Source organism: Talpa occidentalis, unplaced genomic scaffold (assembly GCF_014898055.3).
Source record: "Talpa occidentalis isolate TD23 unplaced genomic scaffold, MPIMG_talOcc4v2.1 talOcc4.2, whole genome shotgun sequence".
Classification (NCBI taxonomy): Eukaryota; Metazoa; Chordata; class Mammalia; order Eulipotyphla; family Talpidae; genus Talpa; species Talpa occidentalis.
This window is the reverse complement of record NW_023602073.1, coordinates 102,054,456-102,077,860: the sequence shown is the minus strand read 5'-3', so window position 1 is coordinate 102,077,860 and position 23,405 is coordinate 102,054,456. Positions and strand designations below refer to the sequence as shown.

Genomic DNA, 23,405 nt, shown 5'->3' with positions numbered 1-23,405 from the left:
ATATTACATAAATTTTATATACACATATGTAATGCAATATATATTTCTATATGCATAATATGTACACATATATTTCCACAAAGACATAAAAAGTCATGTAGACATGTTTTAGAATATGGAATCCTTTGCCTGTTCTGCACACTGAAATTATTTCCCCAGTTTGTCATTTTCTTTCTTTTCCATGTGTGACACATTTATTATGCTTATTTTTTAGTATGTAGTATTAACAATACCAAATTATTAACAGTAAGTCAATGAACATATTTCATGTGATTTTAGTTTCAGAATTATGTGTTTTATGTCCTATGCATGATGAAAACATGCAATATTTTGTGAATAATAAAGGAATTTACTAAAAATAAATTTTTCATTTTTTGAGATGCTATATCTAATTAAACAGTTCTCAGAAAAATTCTATTCTGACTAGAATCATATATGAAGACATAAAAGATATAATGTTAGGTGAGTCATTTCTCAAAATATTGTGATACAGGATAAGAGATCATATTATTTTTCTCCTATAGGAAATGGAAATAAGTATTCATGATTTGTTCACTGAACATATTTCTGAATATCATTGATCTTTTCTTGAAATAGCATTAAAACATATCACATACAAATGTTAGAATAATAACATTTTATAATATTCTTATAATATTTTCAGAAATTCTAGACTATTAAAGTGACAATTATTATTAAACACATTCCAATATGGGTCCTTCTCAATATAATCCAACTTAAAAACAATAGATGGATTTTCTACAAAATGATTTAATTTCCTTTGTTTTCATTTTAGCTGTCTCAAATGCACGTTTTCTTAGAAAATAAGTTGGAATGTGAAGGGTTATATTTTCTTTTGTTTTGTTTGACTGCTCTTTTATATGAGCACTTTGAAAATAATTCTGAAATGAAAGTTTCACTATGATCCAGTTATTCCTATTATCTTTTCATAGCACCAGCTATGAAAAAAATATCCATTGCTATTTTAACAATCATATTAAAGAATAAAAAGACCTTTCCAAAAGGTGAGATCTTGCCTTTGGTACTGTTAGTTAAATGTCATATTTTCTTCAAGAAATAGAGTCACCTTTATTAATATAGTTGTCTAGAGTTGCATCTGCTAACCCATTCTGAATTTAGAAAACCAGTAAATTTTTCCTGTTTCTTATACAATAGACAACTTTGGCTCTCGTATCAAATATAAAAGCTGCCTCCTTTTAATTTTTTTTTTTAGTCTCAACCCATTAATTTTAAACTTAGCTTAAAACTAGTTAATTAAAGTTCTGTGGTTAGAAGTGACAGAAACCCAACTCTAACCAGTTCAAGATAGAAGAGGCATTTTATAAAGACATACTATGTCTCACTGAATCTAAAGCTGACAGGGATGCAGGACCTCAGGGATGGAGTGAACAGAACAAGCAATTTTCTTCTCTGTTTTTCTCAAGTTCTATTTATTTTTTAATCTCTATTGTTGCTTCTTCAGCTTCTCTGGTCTATATACCAAAACATGTGGTCATACAACTGTTCCTAACATTCAAGGAAATTAGAGCATGATACCCTTGACCCCAAATCCTAAACCTCTAAGAACTCAATGTCCCACTTCTGGTCAGTTGTCACCACAATTCAGTCAATGAGGTCAAATGGTTATAAGGTTGATCCTGCTGCTACAATATGGGTGGTAGGACAGGTGGCTGGTAAGAACAGATTTAGAAAATGTGGGGGCTTTTTAGAAAAAGTAAAAGATATTCACTGTGCTAGTGTCCTACCTTGAGAGACTATCCGGTGCCTAGTTCAAATCCTATTCTTTGTTAGTTATCTCTAGCATGTGGTACAACCAAGGATGAACAATTTTGACAGGGTATTGACGTTATATTAAATTCTTACCCTTGAATATCCTGCGCTCCTTCTCATCAACAAAACCTAGACTCCTATGTGGTAGAGTTAACCAACAAAAGTCACCCCATATAGCCACACACTATCCTTGGTCTCAATCAAACATAATCAAATTTACAAATATTACTCACCTATCATACATGTGGAGGTAATTTTGAGTCTTATGTGTCCATTTTTAATTCAGGAAATGACAATTCTGGTATTCCAATGACTACAAGGATGTGATCAAGAAGAATTATATTTTAAAACTTACTACCACCTTCTACTACATCCAAATTCATCAGCCTGCTCTTTACAAATGTATATCTTTCATATCATGTATATCTTTACAGATCTTAATTCTATTTATGCTATGTAATATAATCTTAGCCAAGTTACTTAACCTTTCTTTACTAGTAACCTTAGCTACAAAAAAGAAAGAAAAAAAAAAACAGGTTTGTTATATCTAAGTCAAACTGGTGTAAGGATTAAATAGGAAAATGAAGACAGTGCTGTAAGCACAGTTTGTCTTTTTAGTCAACACTAATTTTCACCACACTCAACCTAGTGACCCTCATGGACTAGAAACTCAGGGTATATGAGAGATGCAGTCAGGTTAACTGATGGGATTCTGAGCATCAATCTCATGAAATCTCAACGTCATCCTGGAATAGATAGTACCAGCTCTCCTGGACTGAAGAAACTGCTGATTATCATAGACTCCTTTCACTTTACCTTTAATTTTGTCTTAATACAGATTGTCACCTCTGATACCAAAAACTACTATAGAGTTGAGATTTGAGGGATGCCTTTATGCTGAGTCTCATGTAAATTGTCTATTAGCTACTTGAAAATGATAAAAATTAGGACAAAAAGATCCTAAGAAAATTAGCCAAAATGATAATGCTACAGGTATAAATGCTTTATTTAAATTTTTTTTGGCTTTCTAATTTTTTTTTCCATCTGGCTTTATTACTTTCAGAATAAGGTAAATTTTTAGTTGCATTTTATATAACCAGGGGTAAAACAGCATTTGTAAAGAGTGCTTATTTCAGCAGTACTTATTTAGAAAAAAAAAAAAATCTTAAAAAGTCTAAAGGAACATCACAAATCCTAAAATAAGTTTTGGTATATTCACCAAATGAATTACTATATGCTTACTGGAAAAAAAAAACACAATTTAAGGTTATATTCATTGAAATAACATGAAGTTCTTAATATTAGGTTATATATTAGTATGATCCACTTTTAATTTTTTTAAAAGGGTATGTGGTGCTAGTGGGAAGGTAAAGAAAACATTGGGGGAAGCATTTAACAAATATGTGGAACTCAGGATTTCATACTCGTCTAATTGCTTCGAAACATGCATGTAATATGACTTCACATTTACCTTAATCCTCTAGGTGCTCTTCCTTTTGGTACATCAAACAGAGCCTAGCAGCTACCTCCACTTCCACCTCTTTTCAGTTTCCACCTTGTCTTAAGAAGCATGCTCTTAGCTCACCCACAATCCAGACTGCTTCAGTCCTTGGTCTCTGAACCCAGACTTATCTGCCCAGACACCTAGTGTTGGGTGAGTGCTGCTCACAGCCTTAGCCCTGCACACCTCAGCAACCAAAAGCTCAGTTTCTTACATATTTATTTATTTTTTAAAGATTTATTTATACACACAAGAACTGGGGTACAGGCCAGAGTTTTGGGGGGAGAGAGGATTCACCAGAGACAGAGTGGGGAACAGAACAGGCAGATCCACTGAAATACACTGCTGAGGGGAGCAGCGGGCAAGCCAGGAGAGGTCTGCGGCACCATATGGGTCACCTCCCTGGCTGGGGATGGAAATTGTGCTGCAGTGGCCACGGTGAGCTTCATAGGTTGAGTCTTGACCCCTTACGCCACCAGGGAGACCCCTCCTTACATATTTAGATGAAATGTATCTCTAATATGGTACCAAATTGTTTTGCTAAAGTATATTTTAATATACCTTAATTTCTCAAGAAATATTTAATCAGATTAAATATTTGTTCCTTCCTAGAAGAATCATCTTTTTTTTCTCCCCTATCACTCCTGTACTATTTGTAGAAGATACATTTATGACATTAGAATCACATTGTTTCTTTATTTCAAATGAAATGATTTTCCTGAGAATGAATAAATCTTCATTAATAACATTACTGATAATAAAACATACATCATGTGGACATATAATAAAATATGTATTTTATAACGCTAACGATGATGCTGGCTTTTCTTTACTCTGAAAAGCACTTAGTGTTGTTATCAGTGTTCATGGTTTACTCTGCAATGTCAGAGTATATCCCAAACAGCCTTGTGGCTGCTCTTGAAAATTCCAGGAAAAATTCAACTAAAGCTGTCTCTAGAAGGACTCCTGATGTCCTTGGTTTAGCAGAGCAATCCCCACCTGCTCTGATGAACTTGCAGGGATGAGAGGCTTTAACTCTTGCATCCCCCTATTTGAGAAGATGTTAACCTTTTTCATTTCTATGGAGTCTTAACAAATGTGAGATTGTATTAAAACCTGCTTATACTTTACCTGTATTCTTTCTCTTTAGTCTCATTTATTTGGAGAGGAAAATAAAAATGTATCTCTCTCCAATTACAGAATTTAAAATTTACCTCTTTTAGTACTTAAGATATAAAGTATAAATTTCAAAAATTAGGAAACTTGATGCTAACCTATGTGCCATAGGGAAATGAGAAGGAAAATATGACAGATACAGTCCAGATGTTTTGCATAATTAATTTTACCAAAGATCCACAATGAACCTTTGGAAAAATCATTATTACAGCCATTATCTTGTACAGATAAGATCACTATCACATTGTAGGTCAGTGGCAATATGGAATTTAAATTCCAGCCTGTTTACTCAAGAATTTATTCCACTCATTTCTAAAAACCATTCTCCTTATATAGTTACATAAATTTGTTTACATATTTAATATTTTCACCACATTTTTCAATTGACTGAACTCCTTTTCTTTATATGAATTTGAATTATTAGTCAGCAATTTCAGGTACTCAGAGGATGCTGTCACATGCTAACTGGGGACCAAATTTTAATGACAAATACATCATTTGATCACCTCCACCATCACTGCCATTAAAATGACTTTGAGCTCTGATGTGTGTTAGCATTTTTTAATGGAATTAGTGCATATTGTTTTCTTTAATCTTCACAATTTTCTTGAATTGAGAATTATAAATCACAAATGATTACTATTTGCATTAGCCAAGGTTCTCCAGGGAAAAACAAATACATACATGTGTGTGAGAGAGAAGGGGAGACCAGAGAAAGATTAGAAATTTAGCTCAAGAAATTGGCTTATGATAATATGTTACCTAGCAAGTCTGACATTCACAGGGCAAGGAAGCTGGAAACTCATGATTTCTATGTTACAGTCCTGAGGTAGAATTCCTTCTTCAGACAACCATATCTTTTGGTTCTTCACCTGACTGCATGAGGCTTACCATGAAATCATTAAGGGTAATCTCTTTTATTTAAAGTCAGTTGATTGTAAATGTTAATGAATGACTTCTGCAAAATACTCTCATAGCAATATCTAGAATAATGTTTGGTTAAACACTTGAATACCACAACCTAACCAAGTTTGATATATAATTAATCAACACACTGTCCTTTGTACTATAAAGTCCCAACTCACTTAATAAGATACTACAAATGAAGCCACACTCATTAGTTTATTTCTTTAAAATTACCTTAGCACCCTACCACCTTCACCCTACCTAATTTTCCATCCCTCAAATTCTACAGCACATTAAATGTCACTTCTAAGCCTATTCCTATAAGTCACTACTTGTTTTTGGTTATAAGATTAACTGATTGGCATATTACTAACAACTTTCAATAGTTAAGGGGTCTGAGGTTTGAACTTGTATGCCAAGGCCAACACCTTAATCCAAGTCTAGGTCTCTTTTAAACCACATAATACAAGGAAGGCAAAATCTCCTACCTCCTCAGGGTTGAAAAAAAAAAAAAACATTTCAATAGACTCATTTGACTTTAGAAAAAGATTTAATTCATAGTGCTTAATCAGCAAAATGTAACAGGCATCATTATTTCTCATGTTTTGTTAATCAGAAAACAGAAACCAGTAGTCTAAGTGTATTGCCTGAGTCTAAAGATCTAATATGTGAGATAGGGGAGATCTAGACTACCAATTCATTCACTCAACATACATCACTAAATGCCTATTGTATTTTAGGGTCTAGGATCCAAAAACTAACAAAACAGACAGACCAGATACTCTCAGAGAGTCTAAATTCTGGGAGATGGAATTAGATGGCAACCAAATAAACAGTTATTACATTGTGTATCAGATAATTTCAGTGCTAGTGAAGAAAAATATGTCAGAGAGCAATGAGTGGAAGATGCAAGGTGTACTACAAAGTAAGGTGTTAGGAAGTCCTCACTGAGACTTTGATCAAGGTCTGAAAGAGATGAATGAGCAAGCCATGTGGCTACTTCAAGAAAGATAGGATCATATAGAAGGCAGGCCCTGGGTAGAAACTGCCTAGTGTGTTTGAAAACCACAGCGGAAGCATTAGAGCACATTGCTGACTTAATGTATGCTAATCTGTCACTCCCATCTTCAGATCCCTTTGCAGTAAAATTCTAATTGGCAAATTTACATGGAAAGTCAAATATAGATTATAATATGAAAGCTATGATATCTACAATCATTATTTTATTCCCAAACATAGCTAAGATATTGATCCGACTTATATGTCATGTTGTGAACTCATTCTTCACTCGTTAATCATGCTACAAATTAACTGAAGTGAGTGGCAACTAAGTACACGGAGCATTAATTTGGCTTCTTAGTCAACCGAAAGAGTGATTGTGGTCTACCTAAATCCTCCTCATTTTAGGGAATAATTTAGGCTTGGCAGTGTTTTGTTTAAAATGTATTAAAACTTTAAGAAGATCACTGTTTAAAAAGCTCTGAAGATAAATTACTTTTTATAATACAAAATAAGCTGGGCTGAAAAAATATTGCATTTATTTTATTCCCAATCACCAGGGTTGCTTGGTTTATTAATGCTGTCTATTAGAGATGGTTACATCATCTTATGAGCCTTGTTATATGCTGATAATTTATCTAAATTCTTTGTGTAATTCTATTGTAATTCTATTTAAATTCTATTTTAAAATGGTGATGGTGGAGAGTCAAGTCTTATTGCATAGAGTCAAGTTGAGTCTAGGTAATATATTTTACCAGTAAGATTTATGGTTATTACACGACCAAGTAAATGCTATACCTATAATATGGTGTTTACTACCATTTAAGTTCTAACAATATCCTGGTTTACAGCAGTTTGTTGCACATTTCTCATGCATTTAATTTAATTTTGCTACTGTTTCCTTTAAATCACTCCCAAGAAAATAAGTATGGTGTCCATTATTTATTCCTTCCCTTTCAGTTCAGCCAGATGTCCAAACACCACATGCAGAAGAACAGAGATTCCAATGACAAAGAGCAAGCCAATTCCTTACACAGAAGTATTCAAAAGGGAACTTTTCAAATTGCGACTTGGAAAAAATCTAAACTTAGTTAAAGTACAATTTAAGATTTTTCTATATTTTCCAATAAAAAACGATGAAGGAGCTGCTTCAAGCACAGTAACAATAAACAGCAAAAAGAAACTTTTTAAAATCCTATTGGTCCTGCAGCCTCCTGCCAGAGTCCCACACAATAGCAAATACTTAGACTGAGAATGGCTTCAGTGGAGCAACACTAATACATTTGACACAGCTTCCACCCCGTCATTATGCAGAGGAGCCTGTGCTTATCCCTTTGTAAATTGGAGACTCTTTTAACCAGGAATCCCAGGATGAAACGGAACCATTTTCCTCACGGCAAAACAAATCCTTCTCCAGTGAATTTTGTTATTGTTTATTGTTACACTGTTTTATCAGCACTAAACTGTATGAAAGCTTCAATTAGTTCTTGATGAATGATCCCATAAAAGCATGTAGTTTTCATTTCCCTTGCCACTAGATATTTCACTGAGTGTTATTAAATGAAATATAATTGGGATAAGATTCAGGAAACTTATAGCGACTGTAGTGCTCTCAGTTCAGCCTAAAATGGTTAGTCATCAGTGTAGCTGTATCACATCGGATGTACTGTACATATCAATTCCCATCACTTGATCCTAAAAACATAAAGGCACTAGATGCAGCCTGCTGCACAATCTCTGTCCTTCAGTAAGGATAAAGGCCGAGGGTGAGGTGCTGAGTTCAGTGCTGGGTCAAAGTGTTGTTATTGCCACACAAGTACAAAAAACATCTGGATCAATCAGACTTCTGCACAATAGGATATATCCATACTCCAGATCTCATAGTACCTATTGCTTTGTTCCAGCAGAGGCCATCCATTTTTCTTTTTCTCCTTAGCATAGGAACCCTAATTTTTAGCTAGTCATATTGACACAAAGAATAAAAGCTTAACTTCTCTGACTTCCCTGTTTGTGACTAAGGTGCAACTAAGCGAACACAATTTGGATGTGAGACTTCTAAGAAATCTGGTTAAGGGGAACTGACTCATGTGGGGACAGACTTGTAAAACATTCCTTCTATTTGGATCTTCTGGTTTTCTATGTGTATAGTGAAAACTAGAACTTCAGCAGCTACTTTTGGTGAGATGTGACCTTAACATGAAAATCATGTGGTAGAATATTAGTACACAAATAGAAACTAAGAGTCTGAAAACATACTGGAGCTACCATATAAGTCTTATACTGCTACCTGATGTCTTAACTTGTGTATGATACTCTACTCTTTTGCTGGAAACACAATTATAGGCAACAGAACCCATCACTAAGAAAAGTGTGGGTCCTTGATAATCTTTCAAATAATGGAATATCACTAGTACATGTCAATGAGTCTGTGAAGTATTTTAATACATTGTCAGATTTCATCTTTAAAATAAAGACATACATTATGTACTGATATCATCTGCATTTTACCAATGAGAAAACTAAATAATAAAGCCATTCATCACATAGCCTGTTTGTGGTGAGAGGGAGCAGAATTCATGTATTCACTGTTTCTTTAATTAAAAAAAATAATATTTTTGTCATTACATTATATGCTAGAGACTACTCTACGTGCTTAGGACAAAAAAAAAAATAAAAAAAGGGGAAAAAAATAAAGATCCCTGCCCTCCCTGCCCATGTGGAACAAATACATATTCTAGGACTCTCTTCATAGAGTTCTTAACTATAATCTGAAACAGAGGTTTACAAAGTATGGTTATTGGACCTCTTGGTACCATTATACTTTCAGTGGGTGCACAAGGTCAAAACTATTGTGATAATAATACTAAGACAATACTTGATTCTTTTTACTACATTCATAATTGCACTGATATAAAAATACAGTGGGTGATTACAACTGCTGTTAAGTTTGCTCCAAATTAGTAATAGTCATACAATTTCTCACCACCATAGATCAACATTTATGAAGAAATCTATTTAATAATTTAATAATCAATTTAATAATTTCCCTTAAAATACCCTTTGTGAAGCAGTAAAATTGTTTAATTGTATTAAATCTTAAAATTTCAGTGCACATTATCTTAAGATCCCGTGTGATAAATGTGATGTAAACAAAATGCACTTCTGCTGTAGGTTGAGGTATGATCATTATTTAAAGGAAAAGCACTTGTGTGATTAAATCACAAACTGAACTAGCCAGTCATTTTATTGGCTGGTATACTGCTTTACTTTAAAGAATACTGACTAGCTATGGTTAATCAGATATTGGTATTTGGAAGATATTTTATTGAAAATGACTGATGCAAATCTGTTAGTGGAAGAAATCAACAGTGTTTACTGGCACTGATGAAATCTGAGCTTTACAATACTTGGGCTTTTTCTGATGAAATTGATGGTGATACTTGAAAGATTCACATAGTTCAATGATCCAATATTTTCTGAATAACCAAAGTATGATGTTACTTACATGCACAGGTAAAATCATACATGGTAAAAGCTCTTTTCAAAGTACATATTAAACTAATGGGTCTTACTGTAACAAAGTATAAAGTTTATTGACATGATTTTTGATTTTATGGTGTAAACTTTAAAAATCAACCACTTCCCAGGTTTTGTTGTATTATCAAAGAAAAATACCTACAGTTATCTGTAATGACAACTAAAATCAAATTTGACTATATTTCTTTATTATAAGAATGTATCACAGGAGAAGAAGATGCAGATATATGAATTGACTATTGTCTATTGATTTAGACATGAAAGACATCTGCAAAGTACAAAACAATGCATTTTTCTCCCTTGGTTTTTTTTGTTGCTGTTGTTGTTCAGGAAAAAAAGCATTTTTCGTTAAAAAATAATCCTCCTTAACTCTGCACAGGAAATAGATTTAATATTGCTATTTTTAAGTGAATTTTAAAATACTTAAATTTTTTTCTCAGTTTTTATTTCTAATACACAAATAAAAACAAATACAGCCTACAACACAAAAGATATGAGCTTGTGAACTACTGGTCTATCATATGTCCTATCATTTTCATTAGTTGGACATCACTCCTGATACTGGAGTAAAATAAGAGATCTTATTTTAATAGTGAGGAATTTCCTTTAAAACATAAAGCCACTGCTCTTTAGATTGGTTATTTTACCTATAGAGGGCTCATAGCACCTCCCCTGTGTTTCCCTCAAACCTTCAATTAAGCCAGAAAGATTCAGTAGCAAAAGAAATTTGTCAGTGGAAAGTTTGTGACCTTGATAGAACCATAAAAGAACACCAGATGCCTCTTATTTGAAATAAGAAAATTACAGTTCAAAAGCATGTGGCTTTTGGCATTGCAATTAAGTCAACACTAGGTAGCCTGCAGAATAGACAGAAATGTCCATGGGTAAGGAGCATGCAGAAAAGACAGAAAGGTCCCTGGTTAATTATTCTAAATGTTTATACTGTTGTTTTCTCAAAATTCCTAAGAATCAGAATGCTTGCTATAAACTTTTTTAAAGGTAATAAAGAAGGATTATCATAAATCCTGATTCTTGTATCATGTTTCTCAAGATAAAACAAATTTTCTATAACCCAACTGAGGTATCCATCTAACAGTTGAGTTTAACATAGTATCATTTACTATTAGATTAGCTCCATGAAATTAAGATTATGTCAGTCATCTAAACCAGTTTTTAAATATTTAATATAAGGATAAGATTTACTTCTCAGAATTGTTCTGAGATTTAAGAGATAACAAACATGAAAATACTCAAAACACCTGAAACATAACAGATGCTTAAATATTTAAATATAAATATTTCTTGTTTTTATCTTGAAATAACATTGGCTTATAATGCTGTGTATGGCTTAGAGGTATAGGATTTACCCTTCAGGTGTTATTATATCCTTCCACTCCAGTCCATTTTTCTCCCCCCCTCCACTCCCCCCACTTTGTTCTCACCCATCCTCCTCTCCCTCATCCTCTGGTATTCTCAGTTCTATACTCAGATTTCAGGGTTAGTTCTTAGTTTCATTTTATCTGACCCTTTGTTTGGTTTCTCTATATTCCACATATAAGTGACAGCATCTGGTATTTATCTTTCGCCAGACTTATTTCACTTAGCATAATCCCCTCCAGTTCCTGCTATGTTGTCACAAATGACAAGAGTTTACCTTTTTTAACAGCCAAGTAGTATTTCATTGTGTATATATACCACATCTTCCTAATCCACTCATCTGTCTTTGGGTGCTTACTTAGGTTGTTTCCAGAGCTTGGCTATTGTAAATAGTGATACAATGAACATAGAAGGGCATTTTTTCATTTTCTTGGCCTCAGCACTTACTCTAATAACAAAATAGCTCTCATTCACTTGGTAGCCATGAAAATATGGCTCTCAGATCTTTTACAACTATGACTAAGGATAAATGACATTTGGCCTCAGTTTTTCTTCCCCAGGCACAGTGTTTGCCTCGTGGCTGTGCTTCCCACAGTCGGCTTTGACTCAACAACTGACAGGAGAAGGCTAAGATGGGTCTGTTACTATCCTGGTAGATGACAATTCTTCAGATTATAGTGAGAAATGTATTGAGAATACAAAAATTAGGTTGCTCAAGATTATGCAATTAAAGAGTTGATAATGTTGAAGTGAATTTGTAAGATGTAAGTCTTTCTTGGGTTAGGGGCTACAGAGGTTTGAAAGTGGCTTCAGCTAGTATGAAAAGGACACAGAGAGTAATAGGCAGCAGACCATAATATCAACTAACTCAGAACCTTTATAACTACAATTTCAATTCTGATATTAAAATCCATTGTATCTGATACATAGTACCTTCTAACAACATGTACATTTTAATGGGCAATATAAACACATACCGAAATCTTTTATTCAAGATTCAAGACTTACATACACACACACACATTTATGCACACCTGATTTTAGTTCTCTTTCAAATATAGGATGGAACCATTTCCTTGGGAAAATAAATAATTGGGGGAGAGAAAAGAGAATTGAGCCATCCCTCTTCCTGCTCGTGATCCCCATAATCATAAATTTAATATTCTCACTCAGTTTCCCTGTATTTCTAGAAACAGGATACTCTAAAGAAAATACAAATTATGTTTTTATTATACATAATAGACTGTATGAATAACAAGTATATATAGATACTAAGTAATAAAATAACAAATTGCATAATGTAATAATTACTATAAAATTTTTCTCTACTTTGTCCTAATACCTATGCATTTTAGTAGCTTTTCTTAGACATTTGTTTTTTATAATCATAATACTAATTCATACCCCAAAATCACACAGCCCTACCAAATTTTAGGTTCAGACAAAAATATATTCTTTAGTTACATACAAATTCCTGGAATGGAAAATAGTTGTAATCACATAATTAACTATGATAATTTCCATGGTGATGATAACTTCACACTCATCACTTTTCACAGAAATTTCCCAACTATTAACTTAATCTCATAAGATCTTTATCAGGTAGATGAAGCAGATAAGTTGTTCTCCTAACATGTGGGCTCGTCCCAAATAAAAAAGTTAGCAGAAAATGCCTTTATACAATGCAAATCCATATGGTTCTGTCCACATTCATAGATTATTTTCCCCAGGCATTTGTATTAGGTTTAAAGGGATATGGATACAAAGCTTTGGATACCAATCTTATTTTCTTGATAATTAGATCTTACCATATTTTACTTATCAGTTAATATGCTTCAAGTCAAATGAGAACATTTCAAAAGTATATTGTGTGTGAAGATATCACTTCTTCCCAAATTGATCTGTAGATTCAACACAATTTCAGTCAAAATACCAGCAAAATACCAGTTATTTTGTGGATATCAAACTAATCCAAATGGTTATATGGAAAAGAGAAAAAAAAAAGAAAAGAAAAGCCAACACAATATTGAAGAACAAAGTTGGAAGACTGACACCACCCATTTTCATGATTTACAATAAAGCTACAGTAATCAAGGTAGGGTGGTGCTGGTAATAGAATAGACAAATAGATGAATAGAACAGAATACAAAGCCCAGAAATAGATACACATAAATATATTCAACTAAACCCTTAACAAAGGACCAAAGAAATTCACTGGAAGAAGAATAATCATTTCAATAAATGGTGTTGGAAAAACTGAACATCCATACACAAAAAATGAATTGAGACAAACTTTACACTCCACAAAATTTAACTCAAAATATACCATCTTCTTAAATATAAAATACAAAACTATAAAAGTAGAAAATAACAGAAGAAAGTCTAGTTGACCTTGGTTATTCTATATATGACATCCAAAGTAAGATCTATGGTAGAAAGAACTGATAAGCTGGATTTTATTATAATAAAAATTCTATCAGAAGGAAAGGGGTGGTAGGGTGGAAAAAATGAAAAGAAGGGGTCTCATCAACAGTGATGGATGGTAACTAGAACTGTGTTGTTGTGTGTAGTGTGGTACATATATTTAACAAGGTATGAAGCTGTATGTTCCTGAAACTTACAGTTTTGACAACAAATGTTACCTCAATAAAAAGGAGAAAAAATTTTCTTTTCTGCAATAGATACTTTCAAGGTAATAAAAATAAACCACAACTGAAAGAATTATTTGCAAAATATACACCCTAAATAGGACTACTTTAAAAAATATACAAAGAACTATTTAAACTGAACATAACAACCCAATTGAAAAGTAGCCCAAGACCTGAAGAGACTCCATAATAAAGAAGATATACAGCTGTATATCTTATATACTTATACTTATTTTACAATAAGTATGATCCCTGGTATTTACCAAAGGAGTTTAAAAAAAAAACTTACATTCTGTATACATATGCTTATAACAGCATCATTCATAATTGCCAATATTGAAAAGCAAGTTGATCTTCAGTGGATGAAAGGATAAACAAACTATGGTACATCCAAATATGGAATATTATACAATCCTAAAAGGAAATGAATTATCAAGCAAGGAAAAGCCAGAGCAATCTTAGATATATAACACTAAATGAAAGAAGTCAGTTTGAAAAGGATGTATACCAATTCCATCTATAGGATATTCTAGAGACAGTGAGAGAAAAAAATTGAGATTCCCAGGGTTGGGAAGGAGAGGGAAAAAGAATAGAGCAGAGGATTTGGTGAGGGGCGGCTGTGAAAAATGCTCTTTACAATAGTAATTGTAGATACATTTGTCCAATCCATAGAATGCACACCACCAAGAGTGAACCTTACTCTAAGTGATGGACTCTGGATGATAATGTAGATTCATTAGTTATAACAAAAGTACCACTCTGATGAGGGAGTTGGTATTTAGGAAGGCTGTGCATATATGAAGGCAAGGAGAACATGGAATCTCTTTGTACTTTGTGTTCAATTTTGATATGAACTTAAAACTTCTAAAATAAAGTCTATTTTTAAAGCAATTTATGTACTGTGTATAACATTTTAAAATTATAATCTGAGAGTTGAGTACTGGAAGCAGTATTTTGTAGAGCTTTGGGAGTTTTCCTTCAGAGCATTTATAATGCTATTGGGTTTCTACTTTAAAGGACTTCATTTTGCTAAGGGGTGGCATGTTTGCTACTTTGAAGATTTTGACATGTTTTAATGGTCCTGTCTTTGAAGAAATGAATATCTATAGGATTCCCTGATGAGAAAGTTTCTTATTGAGGGAGAAAGGAAGTCCTCTGCTGAAATTATTTACCAGATTATGGTTTTAACCCTGGAGACAGTCTAATCCCTGACAGGGCTATCATCTTTTTGAAAATATTAATATGTTTGGAAAAGGTTTTACTTCTGAAGAAATTCTTATTGCTAGGAGGAGGCTATCTTTAAAATTTTAATAGGCTGTTGTTTTCGAGGATGTTCTGTAACATAAAATGACTTCACTGGGAGAACATTAAAGTAAGAGGTGATTTTTTCTATTTGCATCTTCTTATAGAATTCTATGAAAATCAAGACAGAGCTAGTATCTCATGAAAAATGAAAATGTCTTTACTTATTAAATTATGCTAAAATGTTAAATGAAATGTATCTAGCTTAAAGTTATCTATATTCCTTTATTGGTCTTCTTTTATATGTTAATTTAAATATATAAAAGACGTGTTTACATAAGCAACAATAAATATTAGGTTTGATATTGTTCTAATAATAATAGAAAAACATGTTTTACATGAATTGTCCTTTTTATTCCATTTCTAAGACATCAAACATTTCTAAGGACAACACAAACAGTCCTCATTTTGAAAATTCACTTGCATTAACAGAGGAAGAAGAAAGCAATGGAGGAGTTGTAATGATACATGTTTTAAAGATTTTCAAAGGGAAAAGCAATAAAATAGGAGAAAAGAAGGGTAAAAGTGGAGAAATAAGTGAGGTAATTACACAAATATTATCTCATTTTCCTGTCAGATGTGAAACACCATGAGGAAAGGGCCACAAATTGGGAAAGAAAAAGAATAATTAGACTAAATGACATATAATATAGTTTAACTAAAAGCTGTCAATTGAAATCCAGTGGTTATTTCATTAAAGGTTTATTTAGCATTTTCTCCTTTATTTTTCAATTTGCCATGTTTTATGTAAGAATAACCTAATTTGAAAAATTTTTTTTGCAACTTGAAAATCTCAAAATGTCCCTGGTGTACTTACATAAAAATATCTGTGAAATTACAATAGATCCAATGAGTATGATATTTTAATTTGATGTTATCCAATGACTTTGCTTATCAGTAAAAGCATTTAATATATAATTTGATCCCAGACTATTTTGCAATTGTATCTCTTCTTGTCATTGTATATAGCATCTAGCTAAGCTGCAACCTTCATTATCCTGATCACACCTCCTTATACTTTTGCTAATCTTGTCTCCTTCTCCTAGAATATTAAGCCAAATTCTATCTAGCTTCAAGTATCATCTTTAGTCTATTAGGACTGTTATATAACAAAAATAGCATAGACTGGGTAGCACACAACAATGGAGCTTTATTTCTTTTAGTTACGGAGACTGGAAAGTGAAAAATCAAGATATTCAGCAGACTGGTTCACTATTAACAGTCACTTCCAAACCTATGTCTTTTTTCTGCGCCCTCATATGGCAGAATAAACAAGCTAACTCTCCGAGGTCTCCTTTATAAGAGTAATAATCCCATTCATAAGAGCTCCACCCTAAAGATATAAGTTTCTCTCAAAGTTCCAACCATTGCATTGCACTTAGGTTTCAACATACAAATTAGGGAGGGTTTGGGGGGCACAAACATTCAATCATAGCAAAGATCAAGTCAAGTTCCCTTTCCTCCTTGAAGTCATTAATGACATCACAGCCCACTGACTGCTCTGAGCTCTCTGGACTGCAACAATATACATTCCTGTATATCCATTGTCAAGATCTAATGTTGAGTTAATTATAGAAAAAAGTAGATACAGGTTCCATTCCATATTTCATATGTAACTTTGTATTTTGAGTTTAGAATTTTAATCCCTGTTCACATTATGTGCTGTGCAGAGAAAGCTGTATTAGTGACATAAGTGTTGCATGACTGACAATTTTAATAAGGTATTATTTGATAGCTATTTAAAGTTGCATTTTCCCTTAACCAAAATGTTTGTAATAGTGTTATTAAGCTCATTATTAAATAAGTAGCCAATCTAATACTAAACTTTAGAATGAGAAATAATATTTCATTGAGTGTTCATTACTTTACTTTCTATTTTAAATCTTGGAACATATACAGATGTATCTACTTACTTTTATCTGTTATTTAACTAAATTTGATTCCATTAGCACACAACAGCCTTCTCTAATCCAGAGACTTGTACTCCACGAACATATGAAAATTCAGTTTTTCCCAATTTTTCCATTTGAATCAGTGCAGAAATTGTTCATACCTACCATGACTTCATACTTAAACAAATGAATTGCAAATTAAAAATGCAAATATGGATACTAAAATTTCATGGTAGAACTTGGTACTCAATCATACTCTAAAACATGATTAATGACTATTTTAAGGTTATCATTTAAATGAAAACAAAAAAATAAATGAAATTCAGATAGAGAACTTCTGACACAAGGAAAAGCTGTATTATGCATAGTATGTGAGTGATAAAAATGATGATTGATTGATTAATACCTGTAAGTCTATGGCATTGGAAGAAAATTATAAATGGATATAAAATAATTAGAGGTAGAGTTTTGTCCTTTTAAGTATCTTAAAATATAGTGATTGAAAACTGAATTAAAACTAATTTAAAATATATGTAGTTAAAGAAAACATGAAAAAATTAGAACTACATTCTCAAATTATGGAAATATCTTTCAAAAAGATGTTAAATAAACAGGGCCAACAAACTAAGACCTCTGAAATCTTTATCAGCAGAGATACTTCTCTAAAGAAACAACCTTGCTTTTTTTTTTTTTTTTTTTTTTTTCATAGAACTGGGGTATAGGGCAGAGATGCAGGGTGGGGGTTGTGCTGAGAGCATTCACCAGGGAGAGTGAGGAGTAGAACAGACAGATCTATTGGAATACACTGCTAAGGGGAGCAGTAGGGGAGATAGGAGTGGTCTGCTGTGCTATATATTTACGTTAGCTCCCTGATTGGAGATTGAACTCAGGCCATAGCAGTGATAGCACTGAGATATAATCCCTAGGCCACCAGAGAGACCCTGAGCATCCTTGCTCTTTGAGACTCTGTTTCCTAACTTTATCCATTCCTTTTACTTCTGTAACTCCTTGCTAAAGGTCAACAATGATCTTCAGTTAATTAATCTGATGGACATTTTCAGTATTAATTTTAACAGCAAATAATGTTGTTTACTACTCCGTCTTAAAAATCTTTCTTCTTAATTCACTTGAGTCTCTTGACATATTGTCTGTTTTCTTCTTCTCTTTTCATTGTTCTTTTTCTAAGATCATCCCCTACTATCTAGCTGCCAAAACTGCAGCTCTTCACAACTTGGACCTAGGCCTCTACTTATTTTATATTGCCTTTGGCCTCATTAATTCCACATGAATTCAATTAACATTTCTCCTCTCCATCCCATCCTAGTTCAAACATGGTTTCTACCCAGTATGGCAGGCAGAGACCTCAGGGTTATCAAAGAAATCTCCTATCACATAATCCATATACCAAGCTACCAGGAAATTCTACCATTCTATATCTTAAATACAAGTATTTCTTGAATCACATCACCTTAACTCACAGACTTAATTGTATGATTAGCCCATTAAAATTCATTGTAATCTCAAAGCCACTTTCCAGAGGGTAAACTTAATCCTTTCATTACCTAAGTTAAAGCACTTCTGCAGTTTCCCATTGCTCACAGCATCAAAAACTAACTTATTTAATTTGGGTCATAAAGTGAAACATTTCGCAATCTTCCCTATCCCTCCAGTCTTACCCCATTGAAGCTCACTGTCCAATCTCTGCCTCTACGCATACTGGTTTTGGTTCATTACCTTAAATTCACTTGTGTCCATCTCTCTCCCCCAATACACCAAATTCTCTGGATATGATTTTCAAATGATTTTTTGGGTAGATATATGGTTTCTGGATTTGGAAAGGCATAGTTTTGAATTCATGATCTATTTGTTCTTAGCACTGTTACTTCTGTTTACTATGTATTTATCAACCTTAGTTTCCTCCTATATGAAACAAAGACAATAGCCCACTATCAAGTGGATACTAGTTATTTCCCTGCCTTGAAGTGGAACTGTGATGATTTATCTTCTAATGACCAAAGTATAGTATTTAATAAGCATTAATAGTATTTAATAAGTATAATAATAATAATAACATATAATAATAGTATTTAATAAATATAACCTGCATAGTATTTAATAAGTATTCAGTGAATGAAAGTAAAAAGAGAGGAATAAAAGAAGAGCTAGGGAAAGAAATGAAAGGGAAGTGGCAGGGAAAATGGAAAGAAAGCTGAGATCTTCTCATTTCAAATATTCTCATTTCTGATTTCCAATTTCTCTGCAAGCAACAGATTATTTTGACTTGAATTAACTGTTCATGGAGTATATTAAGAAAAATATAGTTGAGATAAAATGAACATGATGGAGGGCCTCCCCGGTGGCGCAGCAGTTGAGCGCTGGGTTGCCAAGCTGCCCGCAGCCTCTGCAGCGCCGGTTCAATTCCCAGATGCCAGCGAGGGTCCCACATGGCATGCAGACCTCTCCTGCCATGCCTGCTGCTCCCCTCAGCAGTGTATTTCATCAGTCTTCCTGTTCTGTTTCCCACTCTGGCTCTGGTGAATTCTCTCACCCTCCCGCGCTTCTGACTGTGCCCAGTGCTTGTATAAATAAATAAATAAATCTTTAAAAGAAACAAAATGAACATGATGGAAGAGGATGAAAGACTGTTGTTCTGATACAGAAAGAAAAAAGGAAACAGTTATGAGAGATTATTTTAACCTTTGTGCCTAAAACAGATTGTAGCATGAAAAGTATATGAGTATATGAAAAATGTTCAACATCACTTGTAGTCAGGGAAATACAAATCAAAACCACAATAAGATACCACCTTACACCAGGGAGAATGGCCCATGTTAAAAAAAAAACAAAACATGAAATAACAAATGTTGGCAAGGATGTGGAGAAAAAGGAACTCTCCTACATTATGGAAAGCTGTGGGGAGGACCCTCAAATAATAAAAATGGAGCTTCCATATGACCCAGCAATTCCACTCCTAGGAATCTACCCAAAGGACACAAAAACATTAATTCAAAAGGATACCTGCACCCCTGTGTTTACTGCAGCACTATTTACAATAGGTAAGCTATGGAAACAACCCAAATGCTCAAAAATAGATGACTGAATCAAGAATATGTGATATATATGCATAATGGAATATCATTCAGCAATCAAAAAAAAAAGATAAATTCATGCCACTTGCAGCAACCTTCATGGAGCTGGAATGGATTATGCTCAGTAAAATAAGACACAAAGAAAAAGAAAAATATTGGATGGTTTCACATTGAAGGAATATAGGGAAACCAAATAAAGGATCAGGGAAAAAATTATTATATATTGAAAAACAAAATTAATGGTCAATTATGAATCAGAGATATTCTGCAGGGTAGGGGGAGAAAGAGGGATCAAACAGGGGAGTAAAGAGAACAATGGACTATGGTGATGGTGTTTGGGTGAATTGGTGGTGGGAATTTTACAGGGACTACATCTGAGAGGAGAAAGCATACATTGTACAAAAAGGAAGAACGATGTAAAATATAAATAAAATAAAAAAAGAAAGCATGAGGATAGAGAATAAATGTGAATAGAACCAGAACTGGGCTCACTACAGCTGAGACAGAGAATGGGGAGTTAAACTGGAAATATAGGGAAAATTATTAAATGCCATTTACAGAATGGCTCTGAAGGATCATGTTGAGTGGGCAGATCATATAACTACTGAATATTACCCCCCAACCATATTTTCCTCCTTCCCATCTCCAGGTTTCTACTTATGTTGCACAGGCCAGCAGTTGGAAAAGTAGTATTGAAGATAAAAAGAACTATTGAGTGGTAAATGAATGATTGCTTCAGGATGGAAGATTTATATATGGTATAACACATTTGGCAGTCTTCTAAGGATCTCAATGCAGCTATGAAGATTTGACTAGACCAGGGATGGAAATAAGCTTTGGGGGTAAACTATATGTACTTAGTAACTGAAATCACTTAAATACCATTGATAAGACATTTTGTCGGTAACCAGAAGGCCTAGGAATAATTACCCCAGAGGAATGTAGGCATGGCAGGCATATGGATAATACAGAAGAGGAGAAGTTCAAATGAAAAGAAAAACATTAATGAAGTTTTTGATAAGGATGGATTTGTGACATAAATGCCTAATTCCAGTAAGGTTACAACCAATTTGCTTCTTCTATAATGGGTGTCCAGCTGGGGAAAACATATGTGCCAGTCTGATCCAAGTTAGTTCTTACCTCTCTGCACCTGGGTGCATAAGTAATTCGAATGGAGGAAAAGAAACGGTGGCTCAACTTCAAGGATTTTAGATGTTGAAATCCTGTAAGAAAGAAAAGGTAAACCTATGTGAAAAGAACTTGAAAGTGCTTAATATTCTTCACAGTGGAGAGAAATGTAAGTTGCCTTCTTTAAAACATATGAGGCAGTTCTGCCTCAAAGAGTTTCTAAAGACTCACCAAACTGAAGGTTTTTCTGTAATGGTGAAAATACCTCCTTTAGTTGATTTTATGATCTAATTTACTCTCTTTAGTTTAAACCTAAAGCAATTTGATACTTGGATTTTTAAAAAACAACATGCTTTAAATTATTTTGAACTTAATTGGCTTTAAACAGTAGATAGTATATTAGTACTTAGTGCTAATAATCATTTATTTACATAGATCAAAATGCATACATTGCTGAATATTTAATGGTTCCCCAGTGAGAAAGGTTGGGATAAAGGAATATGTATTATACAACCTGTTTAACAATTTTCAAGGAACTTCAATTTACTTTAGCTTTTCTCAGGGATGTTCCTCTAAGGACAATTGTATAAGAAGTAATATGAATGGTCACTAAGGATATTTTTTGCTCTGTGTTTCAAGCTTAAAATATAGCAAGCAAATAGGGTAAGATGCTGAAAAAAAATTATATATATATATACACACACACACACCCTTGCCCTGATTAATGGATACTATAGATATCTTTCTGCTCTGTCTGCTTGGTTAGCTTTGTTTCAAATGTGATACAGATCTCATGCTGCACGGCAGATCCAGAAATAGTCCATGTTTCTTTAAATTCAGGCAATGCATCATTTTCTATTACACTGTGTCACATCAGTCTATGATGGTAAAGCATGAGTTATGTGTATATGGACCAGCAGGTGAACTGGTCCCAACAAATAGATGATTTGAGGATCAAGTAAAATATTCTTGTAAAAAAATTAAAAATAGAATCATAAATAGATGATAGAAAAATTGTTCCTTAATTACTTACAAAATCAACATTCCACATATTTCCAAAACTCAAAAAATGCATCCTGACCATATTATATGCATGTATATGAACTGATTCTCAGATGAAAGTGTCCTATGTCAAATTTCACCATTTTTTTCAAATATTAGTTGTAAAAAGGATAAATAATATATCCAAGTCTCTCTTCACAACATCGATGTCTAACAAAACAATGACTGAAGATTTAAATGGCGAAAGAAGAAACTATGTTGGTTGTAAAAATCAGTATTATACCAGTGGGGTATTAGAAAGGGTGTGTGATCAAAGCAGTGGGAAGGTTAAATTGCAATGTCATTATTATTAAGATACTTATATTTAAATAATGACTAGTGTGCCCTGATTTGCTAGATATTACAGAAAATGTTAAGAAGTACGCAATTTTAAACATACATGATCCCTAACAGGGGTACATACAAAATAAGTGAAAAATAAACTTGAGAATAATGGAAGGCAACAATTAAGAAAAGAACAGATGGCAATTTAGAATGTCTCAAATCTAAATCAATACTGATATCTGATTATTTAGTATGTTTAACTAGATTGAATGTGAAAAATAAACTTTAAAGAGGATTAAGAAGAAACTAGAGAAGACTCTAGGATAAGATTCTAGTAGTAACGGAAGTAGAAAAATAAGACTTCAGTAATTTTGGTAAATTATTATTAAAAATATCTCCTACTAATGAATTATTCATGAAATTTTACAACAGCCTTCCTTTAGCATCCATGTATCCCTAATCACATCCTTAAAACTGCCCTTATGATTTTGAGGAATAATGTCAGATAAAGGTCATAAGTTAAGCTGCAAGAAAAAAAATATGAAATGCAGAAACACCAAATATTAGTAATACATATTTGGAAAAGGAAATGACCACATTAATTCATTTAATCATTCGTTCATTCAATAAACATCAATTTTTAGCTATATATTAGGAAAAGTGTTCAAAAGTTCCATGCTGAGCCATGTGGGAATATGAGGCAAAAAGAAAAATGTGGTGTGCTCCTTGTATA

General features: G+C 33.2%; 1 long non-coding RNA gene across 2 annotated transcripts in view; it reads right to left on the bottom strand.

The window, feature by feature from the left end:
- LOC119253392 (uncharacterized) overlaps positions 1-23,405 on the bottom strand; it is a 163,272-nt gene that overhangs the window by 75,129 nt on the left and 64,738 nt on the right. For both annotated transcript variants that reach the window (XR_008553299.1, XR_008553298.1), the window contains one exon: positions 21,359-21,441. This is a non-coding gene — a long non-coding RNA (uncharacterized LOC119253392). The remainder of the gene's footprint in view (positions 1-21,358; positions 21,442-23,405) is intronic.